Here is a 23,973-nt window from a genome sequence, read left to right as displayed (position 1 = left end):
AAGGTATGACAGCAAATGACAATCAGCAATTTGCTCCCAAACGCCGGAAAATGGACAAAAACTGTTGCTTGAACAAATTGTTTAGATAAAACATTTAACAAACTTGTCTGAACGACCATTTTCATCTGTTTTTTGATATTTAGGAGCAAATTGCTGATCATCATTTATTCACATACGTTACCAGATTTTAATGTCAACCAATCAAGTAGTTGGCTGGTTGGATAGCTAGGGCCCCATTTACAAACAAAAAGTAACCCCTTTAGCGCTCGCTAAAGGGGTTATGCCGCTTTTCTGTATTCAGTAAACAGCGGTAATCTTGGCTTACCGCTGTTTTACAGCATCGCTCTCACTATCTTTTAGATGGCGAGAGCGATGAAGGCCCCATTGCAGGCAATGGAGATTCGGCAGTACCTTTCCGGCTTCAGAGAAGCCTTCCAGGTACTGCCGGGTTTCCCTGTCATGCACATGACACTGGAGCCCAGTTGCTGGCAGCGTTAGGCTGCCAGCAGCCCAGCTGAGGACCTCACCGAGAACGAGGATTTCGCGGGACCTCGCTGGAGGGGTAAATATTACTAAATACCAGTGCAATTTTCGTTTGTATCACAGTGATCCTAAACGAAAATTGCTGCTGGTATTTCCCTTAGTTTGTAAATGGGGCCCATAATCTTTAGATGTGTGGCCAGCTTAACTGTCACCTCACATTACTGCATACACTGTATTATTACCTGTCCTCAGTGCTCTATAATGCCGCTGCCTATCCACTTGCTGACTGAGGAACGTTTGAACGATTACGACATCGTAATCGTTCAGTCGTTCCTCATCCTGTAGGTGCCCACACTGAGCGATATGTTGTTCAGTGCAGGCACCCTCCCTCATCACTGAACATGGCCAATCTGTCGTTATTGGCAAATCGACCGTCATGTTCAGGCGATGATTGATGTCGGAAACGACCAGTGGGAGCGTGCATCGCTAGTCGTTTCCGACATTATACTGCCCAATTTATGCACAATTAATGAACGATTACGATGTCATAATCGTTCAATCGCTATGTTTAATCTGCAAGTGGATACGTGGCTTTACTCCGTGTCACCTCACATTACTGCATACACTGTATGATTACCTGTCCCCGTCAGTGCTCTGTAACTCTGTGTCACCTCACATTACTGCATACACTGTATTATTACCTGTCCCCCTCAGTGCTCTGTAACTCCGTGCCACCTCACATTACTGCATATACTGTATTATTACCTGTCCCCCTCAGTGCTCTGTAACTCCGTGCCACCTCACATTACTGCATATACTGTATTATTACCTGTCCCCCTCAGTGCTCTGTAACTCCGTGCCACCTTACGTTACTGCATACACTGTATTATTACCTGTCCCCGTCAGTGCTCTGTAACTCCGTGCCACCTTACGTTACTGCATATACTGTATTATTACCTGTCCCCCTCAGTGCTCTGTAACTCTGTGCCACCTCACATTACTGCATACAATGTATTATTACCTGTCCCCGTCAGTGCTCTGTAACTCCGTGTCACCTCACATTACTGCATACACTGTATTATTACCTGTCCCCCTCAGTGCTCTGTAACTCCGTGTCACCTCACATTACTGCATACACTGTATTATTACCTGTCCCCCTCAGTGCTCTGTAACTCCGTGTCACCTCACATTACTGCATACACTGTATGATTACCTGTCCCCCTCAGTGCTCTGTAACTCAGTGTCACCTCACATTACTGCATACACTGTATGATTACCTGTCCCCCTCAGTGCTCTGTAACTCAGTGTCACCTCACATTACTGCATACACTGTATTATTACCTGTCCCCCTCAGTGCTCTGTAACTCCGTGCCACCTCACATTACTGCATACACTGTATTATTACCTGTCCCCTCAGTGCTCTGTAACTCCGTGCCACCTCACATTACTGCATACACTGTATTATTACCTGTCCCCCTCAGTGCTCTGTAACTCCGTGTCACCTCACATTACTGCATACACTGTATTATTACCTGTCCCCCTCAGTGCTCTGTAACTCCGTGTCACCTCACATTACTGCATACACTGTATTATTACCTGTCCCCCTCAGTGCTCTGTAACTCCGTGCCACCTCACATTACTGCATACACTATTATTACCTGTCCCCGTCAGTGCTCTGTAACTCCGTGTCACCTCACATTACTGCATATACTGTATTATTACCTGTCCCCCTCAGTGCTCTGTAACTCCGTGTCACCTCACATTACTGCATACACTGTATTATTACCTGTCCTCCTCAGTGCTCTCACATTATCTGCAAAAAAAGACGCCTGGCGCTAGCAGAATCTCACAGGACCTGGTGCGCTGAGAGGGGCTTTTTAGTGCGACTGCAGCCTAGATGTATGCCTAGATGTATGAGGACACATTTGTATGTGTGGATACAGTGTTGCAACACCACCTGATTGATGTCGGCTAATTCCCCACTGGCCACTAACTATGGTCCAGTGCTGCGCTTGGTATAAGGCTGAGGGTTTGAGCTTGGAGACACTGCTCAACCGCAGAACAGACGGATAAGCGTTTTATTTGGTAATCACAGGATACAAGTAAATGCAAGCATCTTGAAATTAGGAGATGTTTATTAGCTACAATAAAATGTCCTTAAAAAGACAGTCTATTCACAGTTCAGAGTTGTAGGAACATCACAAATGACAAATGTTTTTAGAAGTTCAGATGACACACAGCACAATGTTCAAGATGGTATATACATTACTGAGCCACATCAGCCCTCATGGCATCACCACTTAATTCACATAGAATATTTTTTCACTTTTCTATGCGTTTGTGTATTATTTATGTCATTTTAATTCTTTTACATCTCATTAACACTTATTGATTTATCTTTACACACCTATCCTTTAACACTTCACTATCACCTTTTTTCCCCTTTTCGTGTGATGCCCTGGGGGTGGTCCTTGGCTGGAATTTTGTGGGGTGCCTTGCTTCTCGGACGTGAACCCTTTAATTTTAGGGACGCTGGTATAGAGGAGCCTTGACGACGGCCCAGCGCTTATTCATATATTTGCAAATGTATGTAAACCAATACCTCTGAATTTCTATTATCATGTAGGATTCAAGTATTTTTGATTTATCTGCAGTGTGTTGGAGGGCTATTTTCTTTTTTCTGTGTTCAGTGTAAACCCTGCCCTTTACAAGCACCTGTAGTATATTAAGCTGATTGAGCAACTACCATATTTTTTGCTTGCAGTTTGGAGGCATGAAAGGAGTCAGCATTAGGAGGAGGTGCTGATCCTTATAGTGCCATGTGGAAGTTTTTTGGGGTACCTCCAAGGTAAGTTAGCTCTCAGCTCATACATGTACTGTTATTATGCAGTACATCAATTTGTTATTATATGACCCAGAATGGGTGCTACTATTATGTAGCAATAATTATTTTGGGGTGAGCGTTTGGGAGTGGGGCCCCCGGGATTGTTCTGGCTGGACCTTGCTCATGGCATCACCACTTAATTCACATAGAATATTTTTTCACTTTTTTCTATGCGTTTGTGTATTATTTATGTCATTTTAATTCTTTTACATCTCATTAACACTTATTGATTTATCTTTACACACCTATCCTTTAACACTTCACTATCACCTTTTTTCCCCTTTTCGTGTGATGCCCTGGGGGTGGTCCTTAGCTGGAATTTTTTGGGGTGCCTTGCTTCTCGGACGTGAACCCCTTAATTTTAGGGACGCTGGTATAGAGGAGCCTTGACGACGGCCCAGCGCTTATTCATATATTTACAAATGTATGTAAACCAATACATCTGAATTTCTATTATCATGTAGGATTCAAGTATTTTTGATTTATCTGCAGTGTGCTGGAGGCCAATTTTCTTTTTTCTGTGTTCAGTGTAAACCCCGTCCTTTACAAGCACCTGTAGTATATTAAGCTGATTGAGCAACTACCATATTTTTTACATTGTATTATTACCTGTCCTCCTCAGTGCTCTCACATTATCTGTAAAAAAAAGACGCCTGGCGCTAGCAGAATCTCACAGGACCTGGTGCGCTGAGAGGGGCTTTTTAGTGCGACTGCAGCCTAGATGTATGAGGACACATTTGTATGTGTGGATACAGTGTTGCAACACCACCTGATTGATGTCAGCTAATTCCCCACTGGCTGCTAACTATGGTCCAGTGCTGCGCTTGGTATAAGGCTGAGGGTTTGAGCTTGGAGACACTGCTCAACCGCAGAACAGACGGATAAGCGTTTTATTTGGTAATCACAGGATACAAGTAAATGCAAGCATCTTGAAATTAGAAGATGTTTATTAGCTACAATAAAATGTCCTTAAAAAGACAGTCTATTCAGAGTTGTAGGAATATCACAAATGACAAATGTTTTTAGAAGTTCAGATGACACACAGCACAATGTTCAAGATGGTATATACATTACTGAGCCACATCAGCCCTGCATACAGTAAAACACAGAGTACAGCAGGGGCTAGCATTTCCCCAATTTCTAAACTAGCTAATATTAGTACAAAAATCTTGCATTTAAAATGCTAGTATTACCAGTATGAGTAATGTTAGGGACCCATCTGATGTGGTTATATACAGCGTTTCTCCCATTAGGGCCTGATTATGAGTGACAAAATGTGGATGTCGTACTCAGTTGAACGTTTCTTCTGCGCATGTGTCCGTGCGCACATGGGGCTGATTCAGCAGTGCACTGCTGATTGCAGATTCCCGTAGTCGCACGCAGCCCCTTCTGTGCCTCTGCCTGATTTGACAGGCAGAGGCATTTAAGGGGCGTTGCTGGGGTGGCCGGCGTTCCCGGGAAACAGGGACGTGTTCACCCCGTTTTCTTGGAGTGGCAAGACCAGGGCCTGCGTTGAACAACACAGTGTCCTGGCCTCGCAAGCGGGCCAGCCTGAGTAAGCTGAGTCTTACTCAGATAGCTGGTGGCCCAGCGCTGTAAACCATCGCGACCATTGACCACCGATGGCGGTTATGGTGATCCCAACCTGCGATCTCCATCGCAGTGCTGGGATCGCAAATGCAGCAGGGGGTGTCATACACCTCCTGTTGCATTTGCATAATAGCAAGGACGGATTTGCAAAGCTGCCTGTGTGCAGCTTTGCAATTGCGATCCTTGATAAATCATCCCCGTAGTCGCAGTTGCAATTGAGACACGTTCTCAGAAATGCTTTGAACATGTATTGGGCATTCCTGTTAGGTGGCTATGTGGAAGCACTGGGATGGCCTGTCTTATGGAAGTGTCGCAGGCATATGTCACTGAAGTGGTTGAAAAGTCAGACACATAATCGCTTACATTGGAGGCCATACTCTGATGGAGACTGCACTTAGCATGGGGCTGATGCAAATGTTTGATGGTGTGACCAATGGTTGGGTCTAAAGATGCTCAAAGTGGAAGTTTCAGTCCTTGCACTTGCAGACGCACTTATGTACACAATGGAAGGACTTGTATGAAGTTGTAGAAGCAATATGGGTAAAAGTCACAAACACACACTGCAGTGTCCAATCAGAATCATGCCCTTTAGTGTTTTTAGTGCTTAAGAGTTTGCAACAGCATTGTATTTACTGCATGGCACTGCAAGTCTCAGCATGGTAGCACCTCTTCTAATATTTAAAACCTATCCCTCTTTCTGCTATATCTGTGTATATAAAGTACACATGAATATGGAGACTTATTTCTGCTTGGTTTCTGCATTGTTGTCTACATATGTCTATTATGGCAAGTCATTTATAAATTGACATAATGTTTGTATTAGTAATGTTAAGGATCCCAACAATCTTTTTATGTGGGGAGATTTTCAAGACCACCTATGATTGTCGGCTTTCACAAATGTTTTTCAAATTGCAATAGTAATTAATGCAATACAAGCCTGAGTTAGTATTAATTATTATTGCAGTTTAAAAAACATCACTCAAAGCCACCGATCATCAGCAGTTTTGAACATCTGACATTTAAATCTGTCCCTTAATGTTGGCAGACAAGGGGCGGGATGTATCATGCATCCCATATTCTATGTGATAAATCCCAACACTTATCTCATGCATAGTTGCATTTATTAATGCCGTATGCATGAATAATTACACAAAGGACAGCACTTCCGATAAGAGCTGTCCTTTTGTGTTGTGAGGACTTACGGGTTTATGACCCAGGAGTCCTATTGCACATGCTCGGCCTGCACATGAGCAAGCCGCAGGGGGGACAGAAATGGATCTGTTTGGAATGGAACACATAGGCTTCTATAGGCAACACCATCTATAGATGGTGTTGCCTATCGGTTACAAGCTCCGTAGAGTTTCACTTTCCGGAGCTCGATACAAATGGGGATGTGCTATCCTTCAAAATAGCAGTTTTCGGAGGTTTGGGCCCACATTCTACTGTTAGTACGTCCCGCACAAGGAATCGGCATTTCTTAGAACTTTAAATTCCCACTCTGCAGTAACTTTTAATTGTGGTTATTTGGTGCGTGTTATCTGGGAATGAGGAGCTGATGGAGCTGTAGCAGGGTAAAGTAGCACATAGCCGGCATATGTCAGCAGCAAGCTTACCATTCTACTCTGCCATGGCCCTCATTAATACTCACAGACCACCCACCTATATACCTCTGGAGTTGTATGTACATTTGGAGACTGCTTCATATTTTATTTAACATATTAGACATGAACCAAGGCTTTTAATAGTCCCAGAACTTTACTGTGTAGTGCAATAACAACTTAGGCTATATATCTCTACAGCAAGTGGAGCTTTCTGAAAGATGTTTATTCAGGATATTCAGCTTTTGTGTCTGATTTTATACAGTGTGAAACGAGCGCTAATTAGAATACTATGTAAAAATGTATCTGCGATGCAATATATAAATATATAACACAGAAAAAATAAATAAAAGCTTAAAAGCTGATATTTTCCAAAGGAAACTGTGCAAGTCTCCTTTTTTATGTTTATAGCCCTATAGTGTTAATAATTTTTTGAACACAATGCAATTTTTTAATGCACATAGATTTTACATTTAAATACAAATTCTTAGATATTTGTGAACCTTTTAATAATCCTAATACACATATTTACTGAAGCCCCACTAATTATTATTATATTGAAGCTAGCTGCAGAGAATATTTGCATCACATTCATTAATTTATTTTACTCACTCACACTATAAAGCAATGCATGTAACCAGAACCATGAGGTTACTACCAAAAATGTTTTCAACTTCTGGACCTATGTGTCCATTTTTAACAAAATCAATAAAGTTTTTGCCACTTGATTTTAAATAAATACGGCCTCCTTTGAATACTGTATCATCATTGAAAAAGTATCCAGTGTGATACGAAACGCGTTGGAGATAGAAGTGCTTCCCCGTGCCTCTGAAGAGATCCCCGAGTGACGTCATCCATAGCCGCGAGTGTCTAGTACCAGCCAGACTCACCAGGGAAGAACGCAGCGGCAGCACTGTTAAGAAGACCTGCTACACCACCACACAGCTGCGGATGCCAGGAGGTAAGATGGGGCCAGTCCAATAGGGAAAGGTAGATCCTCCAGAAAACAGCACTCCGAGGAATAACAATAACATTCTGTTATGCTGTACCGGGACTCTAATTTAAAACCCCAAAAAGGGCTATAGACATAAACAAGGAGACTTGCACAGTTTCCTTTGGAAAATATCGGCTTTTAAGCTTCTATTTCTTTTTTCTGTATATAATATATATATATATTTTTTTTTTTAGTTTCAATACATGCATTGCAGATACATTTTTACATAGTATTCTAGTTAGCGCTCGTTTCACATACAATATCTGGTTACTACCTTAAACTGAGCTGCTTTAAATCTACACAAAGCGCAAATAATTAAATTTTATTTTCTACATGATTTTATACAGTGAACCGTTCAGTTCAAATATTTAGCTACTTGTTTGTAACTGTTGCAATTTATATTTGGTTTACTAGCTTAACTTGTAAAAGGAATTATATGTACCTGATTTTTATATTGTGACTAATTTTAGTAACATTAAATGTTGATTAGAAAACCGTGAGTAGTATTACATGTTTTAATATTGGATAATTAGGCTCTCCTCTTATTTTGTGTACTAAGTTTTGCTTAGTTTTAAGGGGATTCGTAATTTACCCTTGGGAACAGCCATCCAATATTTTCCTTTTGGTTATTTGGTGCACCTGCTATAATTGTCATTGAAATATACAGTACAGGTTGAGTCTTCCATATCCAAATATTCCGAAATACGAAATTTTTTTGGCTTGACTGAGATAATGAAACCTTTGATTTTTGATTCAATGTACACAAACTTTGTCTAAGGGACAAATTATTAAAAAATTGTATAAAATTACCTTCAGGCTTTGTGTATAGGGTGTATATGAAACATAACTGAATTTCATGTATATACACAAACTTTGTTTTGAGCCACAAAATTATTGAAAATATTGTATAAAATTACCTGCAGACTGTGTGTATAAGGTGTATATAACACATAAATGCATCCTGAGTGTATATTAGGATCCCATTCCTAAAATATTTCATTATGATATGCAAATATTCCCAAATACAGAATATTCCGTTATCCAAAATATCCCTGGTCCCAAGGATTTCGGATATCGGAGACTCAACCTGTATATCTAGCTCTGTAGTCATCAAGATATTTCATCTGTTCAGTGCCTAATGGTGGAGTCTTTAACTATGATAGATATATCTGTAATATTGTGATTCATTATAATTAGTTATAAGATGCTCTGTTCATATGCTTTGTGAGACATAAATGAATATTCATGTTTCTAAAATAAACCTACACAATGTTATACCTCCTGACTATTATTATTATTATCCTTTATTTATGTGGCGCCACAAGTGTTCCACAGCGCCTTACATAGTACATAGAACTAATAAGTGAACAAGAAACAAGTAACTTACAGTGCAGGACAAGGACACGATTTATATACATTGCTGCAATAGCGATTAAAGCACTCACAATAAGCAGCCGGGAGTTGGCAGTCATGTGTAAGGTGCACTTATGGGGGAGTAAAGAGTAGAAGAAAATGTAAAGAGAAGCACATGAGGGAAGAGGTCCCTGCTCGTGAGAGCTTACATTTCAGAACTTTATTTCAGGCTGCATTGTCATATTAGACAGGCATTTTCAGAATCCATGTGTATTCAACTGGAAAATTGCAGCATTCTGAAGGCATTAAGGGCCTGATTCAGACCCGTTCGCTAGGCTGCATTCCTACGTAGCCTGCCAATGTTTGCAATCTGTGCATGCGTGCAAGACGCAGTGTGCGAACTAGTCCATGCAATCGGGAAGCGTTTGCACCCTGTACACAGATGCTCCGCAAGCATGAGTGACCGGACGGGCCGTTTGTGGGTGGTGATGGGTTGGTCGATGGTAATGTGGGTGTGGTGGTGCGAACGCAGGCGTGTCTGTGCGTCTGAACGCCATTTCAGGGGCGTGCATAATTGAGACGCAGTGTCAGCATACAGGTCACATGGCTGAATTAAACACTGCAGTACTCGCAGTGCTTGCGGTAGGGTATGGTCAGCCATAAGTGCTGCGTATGGGTCTGATGTTACTTGATGTTACCGATTGCTTAATATACTTCCTGGAGATGATGTATGTTACTAAGGGAAAGTGGGCGTCTTGTGTCTGCTGGTGCGCATCTAAATACCGCGATCGCACAGCAAGACATAGTGGGCGTGCTAATACTTTGCTAGCGATCGCGGGATTTGCATACTCAGGTTGCTGACGGCTGCGTGCGAATGCATCCTAGCGAAAGGGTCTGAATCAGGCCCTAAGTGCTTACCTAGTGAGACATTACAATAAATAGTTAGGGCTGTGCTTTTCAAGTACAAATATATAACCTCTCGGGTGAGGTATTATATGTTGACATTCATAATGTCAACAATGACCATGTCGATTTTCATCATGAAGACACTAAAGAAATGTCTACATAATTGAATGTCGACATATCGTCCCTAATGGCCCAGTGGTCATCTGCTGTACTATGTGAATGATTCATGATTGCTGTACCCTGTGACATGATGAGTATACATCAGTGTTCCATGTTTTATTGTGACTAATGGCATGGGGTCATTCCGTATAAAATCAACACACTGATTTTACCTCACCAGCTCAGATTTTGTTAAAATTTGGTATATAGAGAGTATATATGAAGTCTAATAAAAATACAAAATATTTAAATATATCATGTAAAGTTTTCAAAAATGTGTCAAAAACGCACAACCAGCATATTTTCAAATCACCATAGCAGCTCTCCTTATTAAGCTAGAGAGGTGGGAGTGGTATCATTTTAGTTTGTTTTTTATGCCCTTTCCTATGATATACAACACAATAGGCTTTCTGAGGAAAAACTTTTAACAATTTCAAACTGAAATTTTTGATCATGATTATCTCAAAAAGTGAGTCGACAAAAAAGTTTAAAACATTTATGGAAATAGTCTATACTAATGTTAAATGTTTTTCAAAATTTAAAAATGGGAGAATAATGGGTTCATAGTTAACATTTATTTTAAAGCAAGGTAGTTTATTCAAAAAACCAGGTGTATTACAAGTAGTAATAGGTAATAATAGATTTGATGGCTTCATTAGTCTAATTATATAAATCAAGTTGAATAGAAATACTTGACATTGTACAGTATTAGTCAGTCAACAATGTTAGCTGAAGATAGTTTGACAATGCCTCAGTGATTTTTAAAGTGTCATCAGGAGACATGACATAAATTCTTCCAGTTAGAGTTATAGGGTCGACTTTGTATAAGACATCTATGAGGCTTCCTTGGATCGAAAAATGATGGTGAAGGTCCAGCTGGATGAAGGAAGGTCACTCTTAATTTGTCTTCATCTTCATTCTTGTCCATCACATAAGCAAGCCACTCTTTCTTGTTATACACAACGGATATATAGCCATTTGTGTTAACTGGAATTTGTCTAGAGACTTTGTAACAAATACTGTAGATGATGTTGTACCGTTAGAAAAGGTTTTCACAGATATTTTAGATGTACTTGAATCAACAGGTATAAAAGCATGATACTGTTGTGTTCCCTGAATAGTTACTGACTGGCTGAAACAAACATTCAAAAATGTTTCAGACTCAATATAGTCTTCTTGTGTTGTCAACGTCAAATTAATTCGAGATATATTTTCTACTGCCCATTCATAAAGTTGGAGAGGTGTGAGGATTTGGTTCTCATATGGACATGTTAGGCTGGCTCCAGCTGCCAGTCTCCTGACTGAGCCGCCAACTCCAACACAGGGGCCTTTCCCATGCGCTGTGGCCCGAAAAATGGCACTCGGCCTCAACATCGAAGTCTAGCTTGTGACAACACAAGTTTGTGAAGTTTTTGTTATTTTTGTATTGGGCAGCAGACCCATCAGAGAAATAAAAAATATTTTTGGAATTTTTTGAAATGTTGTTTTTAAGAAGTCAATGAGTTTATTTTGGAAGGTGTAAACAGCGACAGTGTTATGCTCTAGGCCAGGGCTCGACAAAATCCGGGGGCCAGGTCGCCATGGCGACCAGATTTGGTTGCCTGGCGACCAGTATTTCAGCAACCCCCAGACCCTGTAGTGCAGACCGTGAGGGGGGAGGGGGGTTAGCTGCTCAGTAATGTGGCTGTGGGAGGGTACCTGGGGGGCCACTACTGGGGCACTGTACAGGGTGGGGCCACTACTAGGGGCAATGCATAGTGGGGACTACTACTGGGGGCACTGTATAGGGGGGACTACTAGAGGGACAGCTACTGGGGGCAATGCATAGGGGTGACCACTTCTGGGGGCACTGATTAAAGGGACACTACACAGGGGGACCACTGCTGGGGGCACTGTATATGGGGACCACTACTGGGGCACTGTATAAGAGGGGGGTGTTACTAGGGCACTGCATAGGTGGGCGCAACTAAGGGCAATGCATAGTGGAGACTACTACTGGGGGCACTGCAGAGGTGGGACTACTACTGGGGGCACTGCAGAAGTGGACCACTACTGGGGGTACTGCAGAGGGGTGCCCAAAGCATATTCTTGCATCTGGGTCAACCACTCTCTAGTTCGGCCACTGCCGGCGGTGGCTTTGCTTGCCCGGGGTTTTTTTGGCTGCGGAGGGGTGGCCTTTCTGGGGGTTGGTTGCCTGGAGAGGAGGGTTAGCTGCTCAGTAATGTGGCTGTGGGAGGGTACCTGGGGTACCTCGTTAGTAGTGTGGCCATGGGGGTTGGTTGCCCATGGCATAGGTGCTCAGTAATGCTGGGGTCTGGCTCCTACACTTTCATCCTTGCTCGTAGGTTTTAGAAAAATTTGTCAAGCCCTGCTCTAGGCAGTGAGATATTACAACAAAACTGAAGTGTTCCACCTTTTTCTCTCCCTTGTAATAAACTACAAAGGGGTGTATTGTGACATGTTCACTAGCCCAATGGTAACTCTGGGCTTCGTCCTGTACAACAATTGTGTAATTTTATGAAAAAATCTAAATTTACTACATACTCAGACCCTTTCAAATTTACTTTCAAGTTATTGATGAATGATGATTACTGCTTTGCAATAAAATCATGTCTGGCTAGGAGAGCCAATCTGTCACAAAATAGATTTATAAAATCTTCTGACGATTTCTTTAAAGTTTCAAGGTTGCATCTATCAACAGATACCCATTGGCGAAAGTTGACCTTTTCTATGAGGTTTTCTTCAAAAGCCTCTTCTAGAATACTGGGTGTAGTGCCATAACTTGTCAAGAGTTTGCACAGACATGCTACAAACTGTCCTTCTATACTGACCATTGATTCATGAGAACAATGCATTAACACATACAGTACTTGCCAACTCTCCCTGATTGTCAGGGAGACTCCCTGAAATAGTTGCAATCTCCTTGAAGTGTGTAGTAATCTCCCTGATTGCACCCTACCCCCATTCTGAATTATTATATATATATTAAAAAACAACTTTCTACTTCAGGGTCCATAGGGTATCCACAGGATACCTTGGGGTATAGGTGTGACGTCAGTCGCAGGGCACCAAAGAGTTAAGCTTTCAGCCTCCCAGGATGCACTAGGTCCCCCTCCTATACCCCGCCCCCAGGCCAAGGCACCTCAGTTTAGTTTGGTGCCCGGCCGGAGTCGGGTGCACCTGTTGGAGTGGGGGCTAGAAGAGCCCCTGAAGCTTATTCTTCATGCAGCTGTGGCTGCACAACTGGATGAACAGCATGGACAGTCAGTCCTGACGTCCATGCTGTCTTCCCTACACCCCGCCGGTACCAGAACGCCGGTACTGATCCGGGGATGCTGGTGGGCGTCTGGGGTCACAGCTAGCGGTGACCCCAGATGCTCCGGACCATGGCCGGATTCAAGGGGGACAGAGGTAAGCAGCGGGGTCCCGCGGTGGGTCCCCGCTGATCACATGGTCCTAAGTCCCCAGGCAGGGGGCTCCCTGGGGACTGGCTGCAGCGTGGAGCCAGGCGACCAACCTGCGCTTCCACTACCCCCTGGGACAGCGGACCGCAGCAGAGCGGTAGCGCTGCGGCGTCCCAGGGGTTAAATGCATGCCAGGGGAGCGCGCCTTCCCTGTCTCACAGCCGGCGCCTCCCCCGCTGCACACAGCCCTCTCTGCACTGTGCTGACTGGTCCTGTGTCAGCGCTCCTCCCCCAGGCCAGCTTCTCTCTGCTCCTCGGCGGCCATCTTCTCTGCAACGCATGGTGAACGCTGCTGGAAGTCTGGAAGGAAGCATCGTGGTCTGGGTCCCCCCGCATACCTCTCCTCCGCTGTGGCTCAGGTCTGTGTATGCAGCGCTGTGTCCTACCAGGCCCTGTGTCTGTGTAGTTGAGTGATCAGCGCTGTTAGTGCAGGAATTGTTATTTCTCTGCATTGTATGTGACTGTGCTAGCGCTGCCTGTAACTATTCTTCACTAAACTGTCAGCTTTATTACTGTCCCTGTTCTTTCTGCTAAAGCCCTTGCGGTGCGGTGCTGCAGGGTGGTCTCTCGCCTATTTAATACTTAATTGGTGAGAGAGGTCACATACGTGGTGCCATCATGTCTGAAAGTGATTTTCCCCTCCGGCTACAGTGTACCACGTGCAAAGTACCGTTAGCGGAGGGGGAGGGTAGCGCGGAGGGCCTTTGCCGGCAGTGTTGTCCATGGCGCGGCCTATTACGGTTACAGCACCGGTACAGGAGCCGCCCTGGGCTTGTTTCGCTCAGGCGTTAACAGCTTTAGTGGGCCAGTTAGCTCCGCAGCCCGCGTTTACTCCGATGGGTTTGTCCCAGCAGTCTGTGGTGTCGTCACCCATGCAGGGGTTCCCACGACAATTGGTGGTACCCCACAGTCTCCCTATTTCCCCGCACCCGGGTTCTCAGGAGCCAGCGTGGGTTAACTCCCTGACGAGTTCTTTACAGCACTTGTCGGATGTATTGCAAGGGGAGTCTGTGATGCGGCCTCATAAAAGGCCGGTGGCGTCTCTGTCCGCTCCTTATGAGGATGACGAAGGGACGTCTGATGATGGGGAGAATCTGGATCCTTACGATCAGGAACCTTTCCATACTAAGGACGCTGATGCTAAGTCCAAAGTATATATTCCTGGACTTATTCGGGCGGTCCGCACAGCCTTGGTGATTGAGGACGAAGTTCCCCCAGCGGCTAAATCTAAGTATGCCTTTTTCAAAGATGTGAAGGGCGATGCCACAGTCTTTCCTCTTTCGGGTCAGTTGGTGGACCATTTAGAGGAGGCGTGGAAACAACCTGGCAAAAGATACCAGCCGCAGAGACGCCTGGCGGTGGCTTATCCGTTCGCGGATAATTATTTTGCTAAGTGTGAATCCCCTCCACAGGTGGATTCTCACGTGACCCGTCTTGTCCGTAGTGCCACATTGCCGATGCCATCCATGTCCTCCCTTAAGGATGCTACGGACTGCAAGGTAGAAATCTGCCTGAAGTCCGCTTATTCCCTTGCAGGGGGGGCAGCACGGCCGGCTATGGCCATTTGCTGGGTTGCCAGAGCGATGGAGCGCTGGGCGGATTCATTAGAGGCTTCTTTTGAATCCGACTGTCCGGCCGAACAAGCGGAGTTGATTGGCAATCTCCGTGATTCGGCCACCTACATCAACGAGGCGGCTCTAGACATTAGTACTCTGGTGTCTAGAATTTCTTCAGCAGCGGTAGCTGCTCGTCGCACCTTGTGGCTGCGATCCTGGAAGGCGGACGCAGATCCAAGAAAGGTCTGGAAGCGTTGCCGTTTACCGGAGAAGTTCTCTTCGGTCCGGATCTGGATAAGATTGTGGCCACGCTGGCGGCAGCCAAATCTGCTTGTCTCCCGTCGGCCGCTGCTCCTTCTGGTTCTGGACCATCGTCCTTTCGGTCATCTAGGGCCCAGGGCAGGCCCAAACCACAGTCGTTTCCTCGACAGGCTGGCCCTAAGAAATCGGGCAAGCCCCGGAAACAGGCATGGAGTACCAGACGTCCGGCCCCCAAGCCAGATGACAAGCCTGCGGCCTGACGGTCCGGGTCTCCCCTTGGGGGATCCCAGGGTGGGAGGCCGCCTGCTGCAGTTCTCCCGGTGTTGGTCGTTCACTACGACAGACACTTGGGTTCTGGAGGTGGTCTCTCACGGGTACGCCCTCTCCTTCCGGCACAGACCCCCGGCTCGATTCTTCACCACGGGTCTACCATCAGACCGGAACAAGGCTACGGAGCTGCGGAAGGTATTGCACACTATGCTCCAGGCTGGAGTTATAGTGCCTGTTCCATTCTCCCAGAGGGGCCAGGGTTTCTATTCAAATCTATTTTTGGTACAGAAACCCAATGGGTCATATCGTCCGATTCTCAACCTCAAAGCACTCAACAAGTCTTTGCGGGTCCCGAAGTTTCGGATGGAGACCCTACGGTCCATCATTCTGGCGCTGGAACCTGGGGACTACATGGTGTCATTGGACATACAGGACGCTTACCTGCATGTCCCTATTCTTTTGCGCCATCAAGAGTTCTTTCGGTTTGCAACCGCAGCGACCATTTCCAGTTTCGGGCGTTACCTTTTGGCCTGGCGACAGCACCACGTGTTTCACCAAGGTGATGACGGTCATGGCGGCTTCTCTGCGGCTGCAAGGAGTCCGCATGTTGCCGTACTTGGACGACCTGTTATTGGTGACAGGATCTCCAGAGCTCCTGTTACACCACTTGGACCTGACCATTGCACTGCTGCAACGGCACGGCTGGCTAATCAACTGGCAGAAGTCCACTCTAATCCCGTCTCGGAGGATTCTGCATCTTGGAGCCTTATTGAACTCGGGACAGCAAAGGATCTTCGTGACGGAGGACAAGATCTCTGCTTTACAGTCAAGGGTGCGCAGTTGTCTGCACAGCCGCCGGGTGTCCTTACACTCGGCGATGAGGTTACTGGGCTCCATGGTGTCGGTGTTCGACATGGTGGAATACGCCCTGTTTCACTCCAGACCTCTGCAGCACCTGATCCTGTCCAAGTGGAACGGGCTGCCTCAGTCTCTGAAGTTCCAGACGATTGTGCTCACCCCGGAGGTTCGCCTGTCCCTTGCGTGGTGGTTAAAGACGACCCACCTCAACAAGGGACGTCCGTTCTGGGTTCCAAATTGGGTCCTGTTGACAACGGACGCCAGTCTTCGGGGCTGGGGAGCAGTTTCGGGTCCACACTTGTTCCAGGGCAGGTGGACGCCGACAGAAGCGGAGCTTCCAATAAATATCTTGGAACTCCGTGCGGTCTTCAATGCTCTCCTGCAGGCACAGCGGTTTCTCCAGGGTCACCCGGTGCAGGTCCAGTCGGACAATGCTACCACCGTGGCCTACATAAACAGGCAAGGAGGAACTCGCAGTCGGGAGGCTCTCGTAGAGGTCTCTCGGATCCTGGTTTGGGCGGAGCGCAATCTTCCGGCCATATCAGCGGTCTTCATCCCGGGAGTGCTAAATTGGCAGGCGGACTTTCTAAGTCGCCAGGACGTTCATCCAGGGGAATGGTCCCTGCACCCGGACGTTTTTCAACTACTGGTGGACAGGTGGGGTCTTCCAGAAATCGACCTCATGGCGTCCCGGCACAACAACAAGTTGCCGGTGTACGGGTCTCGCACAAGAGACGAAGGGGCGTCTCTGGTGGATGCTCTGTCCGTCCGGTGGACGTTCAGGTTCACATACCTGTTCCCTCCGGTCTCCCTTCTTCCACGGGTAGTCCGGAAATTCAAACAGGAAGGAGGGATGCTCCTGTTGATAGCTCCCGCGTGGCCCAGACGGCACTGGTTCTCAGACCTTCAGGGTCTGTCCGTGGACAGTCCTCTGCGGTTGCCGCTACGACCGGACATTCTGTCTCAGGGTCCTTGTCTTCACCCGGACCTGACTCGGCTGTCTTTGGCGGCGTGGCTATTGAGACGGCCATGCTGAGGTCCCGGGGGTTTTCCAGCTCTGTGGTGCGTACCATGTTACGAGCTCGGAAACCGTCTTCCGCGAGGATATACCATCGCGTGTGGCATATGTTCTTCCAGTGGTGTCGACCGAGAGGTTATGCACCGCGGGAGTTTCGTCTGTCTCGGATTCTCGCCTTCCTGCAAGCGGGACTAGATCATGGGCTTCGCCTTGTTTCTTTGAAGGTACAGGTTTCGGCCCTATCTGTCTGGTTTCACCGTAGGATTGCTACAATCCCGGATGTGCGCACCTTTATGCAAGGTGTTCTCCGTATTCAGCCGCCCTTTGTTCCACCTGTGGCGCCTTGGGATTTGGCTGTGGTCCTGAGGGCTCTCCAAGGACCGCCGTTTGAACCACTGGGCTCAGTGGATATTAAATGGCTAACAGCTAAGACTGTTTTCCTTCTGGCCGTTGCTTCAGCCAGACGTGTTTCTGAGTTAGGGGCTCTTTCTTGTAGACCCCCTTTCTTGGTTTTTCATGGGAACAGGGCAGTGCTCCGCACTCGGCCCAAGTTTCTTCCCAAAGTTGTTTCCCAGTTTCATGTTAACGAGGAAATAGTTGTTCCGGCCTTTAACTCACCGGGTCTTTCCGTGGGTGAGGCCTCTTTGGATGTTGTGCGGGCCTTAAGGACTTATGTGGACCACACTTCTTTGTTTAGGAAGTCGGACGCTTTGTTGTCCTCTATGGCTTCTGTAAAAAGGGTTGGCCTGCTTCAAAGCAAACTTTGGCAGCCTGGATCCGTATGGCTATTTCTGAAGCTTATCTTCATGAAGGCCTACCGGTCCCTCCTTCTCTGAAGGCTCATTCCACTAGGTCTGTGGGTCCTTCGTGGGCAGCTTGACGTGGTGCCTCGGCAGTTCAGATCTGCAAGGCTGCTACGTGGTCTTCTGTCCATACCTTCGTGAGGTATTACAGGTTTGACACCTTCGCCTCTCAGGATGCTTCCTTCGGGCGGCGGATTCTCCTTTCTGCACAGGAGCGTCCCCACCCTTAAAGGATACTGCTTTGGGACATCCCCAAGGTATCCTGTGGATACCCTATGGACCCTGAAGTAGAAAATATGAGATATGGTAAGAACTTACCCTTGTTATCTCTATTTCTACGAAGTCCATAGGGTTCCACAGGACTCCCGCCCTGTCGCACCTGTGCTGCAGATGGGCTTTGCTCTGGTCACCGGTTTTCCGTCTCCCTCTGGTGAGAATGTGATTCTTGTATGTGTCCAGATCTTTGTTCTCTCTCTTCCTTCTCCTCCTCCGGCCTATGGCTTGGTAACTAACTGAGGTGCCTTGGCCTGGGGGCGGGGTATAGGAGGGGGACCTAGTGCATCCTGGGAGGCTGAAAGCTTAACTCTTTGGTGCCCTGCGACTGACGTCACACCTATACCCCAAGGTATCCTGTGGAACCCTATGGACTTCGTAGAAATAGAGATAACAAGGGTAAGTTCTTACCATATCTCATATTATATACATTAAAATGGGATCATTAGTATAATTTCCCTGCATTGGTTACTAGGCATAAAGATTCCTATGGCTACATGCATGTTCTGAAAAGTATCAGTGTGTTTTCGTCAACAAGTAGATCCTACTAACAGCTTTTGGGCTCATTTACATTTGGATGCAAATCAGTTTTATGACACGCCTCTCAGATGTAGCAGTACACGCCCACTTTAACGCGCACTCATAGTTGTTGCTTTTACAATCTCCCTGAAATGCTTTTTAAAAAGTAGGCAACTATGATATATATTATTGAAGATCATTATTTATTTTCTTGCAAGCATTATTCATTGTTTTTAGTTAATAAAGTCATATGGGAACTTTTATAATTAGGCCTACAATATTTGAATTTTGTAAATTCTTTTAATTACTTTTTGACAATCTGTAAATTTGGAAAAATAAAATGTGTTATAAACTAGAGGTAATGATATGTTAATTGATGAGTTCTGTCACATGGCTCTGGAACAAACCATACTTGCCTACTTTTGAAAAAGCATTTCAGGGAGATTGTGACAGCAGCACCTATGAGCGCGGCTGTAAAGTGGGCGTGTACTGCTACATCTGAGAGGCGTGTCATAAAACTGATTTACATCCACATGTAAATGAGCCCCAAAGCAGTTAGTGAGATCTACTTGTTGATGAAAACACACTGATACTTCTCAGAAAATACATGTAGCCATAGGGATCATTGTGCCTTATAACCAATGCAGTGTAATAATATTAATCATCCCATTTGAATGTATATATCTCTGTTTTTTCTTTTATATAACAGTGTCATAATGGGGGTAAGGTGAAATGAGGGCGATTGGTAGACTCTTCAGGGAGACAGGGAGATTGCTGCTATTTCAGGGAGTCTCCCTGACAATGAGGGAGAGTTGGCAAGTATGGACCACACTCACTGTTACATGGAAATGACTAAACTGAGGACCTGATTCAGAATGGATCACTATTGTGATAGTGTTTGCAGATGGCCGATTGTTGCGTACTGCGGGGCGGCATTTGCGATCACGCAGACATGGAAAGCCAGCGCAGAGTGAGTGACAGGTAGTCATTGTTTGGGGGGTGGTGACGGAGGAGTGCTCGGAGAAACGCAGGCGTGCCTGTCCATTTGAACGCCGTTGCATGGGCGTGCATAAATTAGCCACTGCGACGGCATACGCAGTTTGAGTACTCACTGCGTGCGACAAGGTTAGCCATGTCTGAGTAAGATCTGACCTAATTGTGTGTGAGGGGCCGATGTTACTCTATGTTCCAGATGTATATGCAGGACTGCAAGGTATTACGGATGTGAGATAGTGGTAGTGGTCGTCTCTGATGGGTTTGCGATTGCAGTCATTAGCATATTTTCGCAGCAGATCTGCATGCGTAATCGCAGCCGCGATTGCAATAGCATTCTGTAATGAATCAGGCCCTGAGTTATGTTGGGGAACCTGCATGCAGGCATTGGAAGGGGCAGTGGGTTTATAATTACATTTGGCTAAGGTGCATATTTATCAATTATCGGGTTTTAGACACGATAATTGTAATTTCTTATAGCTGCTATTCTCAGCAATAAGAAATGACACAGTCAAGTCACATTATTATGACCACCAGCTAATAGCCAGAGTAACCGCCGTGTGCAGCACGGACAGCAGCTAGATGGGCTGGGAATGACTCAATAAGGTGCTGGTAGGTTGGCTTAGGTATCTGGAGCCATGCTGACTGCAGTGCATCCTACAGATGGTGGAGTATCCATAGAGCAAAACAACAATCAAGGCGGTCCCACAGATGCTCAATTGGGGTCCAGTCTGGGGATATAGGGAGCCAGGGAAGTACTTGGAAGTCTTGGTCATGCTCTTCCAACCAATGTCGGACATTTTTATGGTTGCAGGGTGTTTGTTCTATATTTCTCGCCTGACACGCCAATGTCCATCCGTTCGATGAAGCAGAAAACATGACTCATCGGAGAAGGCAACCCTTCGCCAATCAGTGGAGGTCCAATTCTGATAAAGGCGAGAAAATGTAAGCCTTTTCCACCGATGCACCTTTGTTAGCATAGTAGCAGTGATTATCCGTTTGCTTCGGAGCCCATACGCAGAATGGTTCGCTGAACTGTTGTTTTAGACACAAGACTGGTGGTCCTCAGGTTCATTTTGATGGTGAGCTGCTCCACTGTAGCATGTTGTTCGACCCTCATGCACCTTCATAGCCAACATTCACCTCAAATCAATGGCACATGATGCTCTGCAGTTTCCACGATGGTTATTCGCAATGGTGCCATTTGTACGGTCACAATACACCTCCACCGCAGCAGCACACAAACAGTTCACAAACTTTCAGAAATACTGCCACCCTTGGCCCGAAAAGCCAATAATCATCCCTTTTTGCAACTTGAATCAATCGCCCCTTCTTCAGGGTCCACAGGAACTACCTTGGGGTATGTATTTGGAGTAATCCATTGCACCAAACAGCTACAGCTTTCAAGTTCCCAGCATGCATAGGGCCTCCTCCCTATAAACCCCGCCCCCAGCCACAGGTATTCAATTTTTTTGTTTGGTGCTCGGCAAGTGTCCAGACGCAACTCTTATAACAGCAGGACTGCTTAGGCAGTCCTAGGCTTTTTCATTTTTTTATTTACATTAGGCCCTCATTCAGACCCACTCGCGAGCGGCTGTCTGTTCGCAAGTGGGTCGATGGTCTGCACTGCGCATGCGCACGACGGAGGGAGCTCCGTCGTGCGCGAATGCGCGAGACGCGACGAGCGAAGGACTTTCCTTCGCTCGTAGTGTCTCATCAAAGGGGGCGTGCTGTCGATGTTGACTGACAGCACGCCCCCTTTGGTGGGCGTGCCGGGGGCGTGCCTGCCAGACGGAGGCGTTCCCAAGGGAACGCTTACCGTCTGAAGCCGGCCCCACTGACATCACTAGTGATGTCAGTGGGAGTGATTTTGGCTCTGATAGAGCCAAAATCACTCCTGGCCTTGCGGTTGAGAAACTCAACCACAGGCTTCTGCTCGCAGTGGCGATGGTCAAGACCATCGAGACCATCATCCTGTACGCTCATATATGCTGTGGGTGGTGACCCACAGCTATACGAGCATCTAGGAGGACGCTCCATATTTATGGAGGTGGGCCCTGATTCAGAGCGAGCGCTCTGGTCAGAGCGTCCGGCTCTGAATCAGGGCCTTAGTTTTTTATTTACTACTGAGTTGAGTTAGTACTAAGAGGGGTATTCAATATGAAATGTTAACTTCTCTGGCGAAGTTAACGTTTCATCAAAAAATATCTATGAGACTGATAGCGCTCCCACTTGATAGATGTATAGTGTGTTGTACCACACAGTATATAACACCTTGGAATCACACAAGAGGTATCTCAATAAAAAGGTGTATTTATTACATGGACTTCAAATATAAAAATGGAATAAAAATAGAATAAAAAACAATTACATATAATGTGCAAAATGAAGCAATAAGAGTCCGCCTGGTAGGTTACCGTTTTGGGTGGGTGGTGTGAGAACACGATGGAGATAGTCCTGATGAATTAGGCTAGTATTTCTTCACACCACCAGGTATTAAGCCAAAATCTGAAGTTCTCTGGAATTCTCCAAGATCCTTTCCCAGGAGGTATGACAAAAGCACAGCAGGCACAACGTGTTTCGGATCGTCCTGATCCTTTATCAAGTGCAAGATATAGTGGCATCTTCATCCCCACTATTTAAAGGGCTAAAACAGAAATTATGCGCTTCCTGCTTCCTGTCTATTCTCCCGCGGTTTGCGTTCCACCGCGAAACTGGAAGCCGGAAGTGATCATCGTTTTGCGTTCCACTCTCCGGAAGTGAGCGCGCCTGGCTCACCATTTTACATTCCACAGCGGGGCCGGAAACCGGAAGTGGTCATCATTTTGCGTGGCATTCCCCGGAAGTGAGTGCATCTAGCTCATTTCCAATATACAGAGACGGGGAAAAGTTTGTTTACATCTGTATCCTTAGTTACCGATATCCATTTTTTTCTTAAGCACATGCTTTATTGATCCCTCCTACTTCTTAAATAGGTGCCATGCATCTCCTAAGAAACTAATGTGGTACTTTTTGTTCCCACATAGTCCATCCCTACCTTTGAGATGCACGCAGAATACCTCGTTTTTAATGGGAATCCATGGTACATGTAAAAGATGGAAAAACACAAGAATTATAATTATATATATACATATATATTAAAAATGTAAGGATACATAATAAAAAGTCAAGATAAAAACAAAAACAGAATTACACAGAGAAAAGTGCTTGAAATGCTAAAACACAATATAAAAGAGATTACTCTAAAAACCATTTTAACTCAAAATCTGAATTCAGACCCATTGGACCTAATGATTCTAGCGTGTATATCCATAGCATTTCTTTTTGTGCAAGTCTTTTATCTAGATCACGGGATCTCCAATTTTCTTTGACCTGCTCAATGCCCATAAAACGTTTTATACACATAACCGATTGATTATGGACATTCTTAAAATGCTCTGAGAGAGGGTGTCCTAAAAGTCCCTTCCGAATATTGTACACATCTTCCCGCCATACGTGTTTTTAGGTTTCTAGTGGTTTTTCCCACATATATGAAACCACACATGCACTCTAATAAATAAACAACATTACGAGAATGGCAAGTAATAAAATTATTAATATAAAAAGTGTTTTCATTATTCATAATTTTGAATGTTGTAATCTTTCTTTCATTTCCTTTACTGGTTGTAGTTTTACACATTAAGCAACTTCCACACCTATGGAATCCTTTTGTCCTTTCACTGATGGGTTTGGTATCTATTAAAGTGCTGTTAACTAACTTATCTTTTAGGGACTTAGATTTCCTATAAATAAATATAGGTTTCTCTGGTAAATGTTCCTTTAAAATCGGATCATCTTGCAAAATTCTCCAATTCCTGGATATACTTTTTTCTAGTTGTTTATAATATGATCCATAATTGCTAATAAAGGCCCATTCATATTTTGGATCTCTTGATTTTTTCTGTTTCTCTTGTATGAGGTCCTGCCTTGGAATTGCAATAGTTTTTTCTTT

This window comes from Taudactylus pleione, unplaced genomic scaffold, assembly GCF_031769625.1.
Source record: "Taudactylus pleione unplaced genomic scaffold, aTauple2 ptg000037l, whole genome shotgun sequence".
In the NCBI taxonomy this organism is placed as follows: domain Eukaryota; kingdom Metazoa; phylum Chordata; class Amphibia; order Anura; family Myobatrachidae; genus Taudactylus; species Taudactylus pleione.
Note: the sequence above shows the minus strand (reverse complement) of the source record.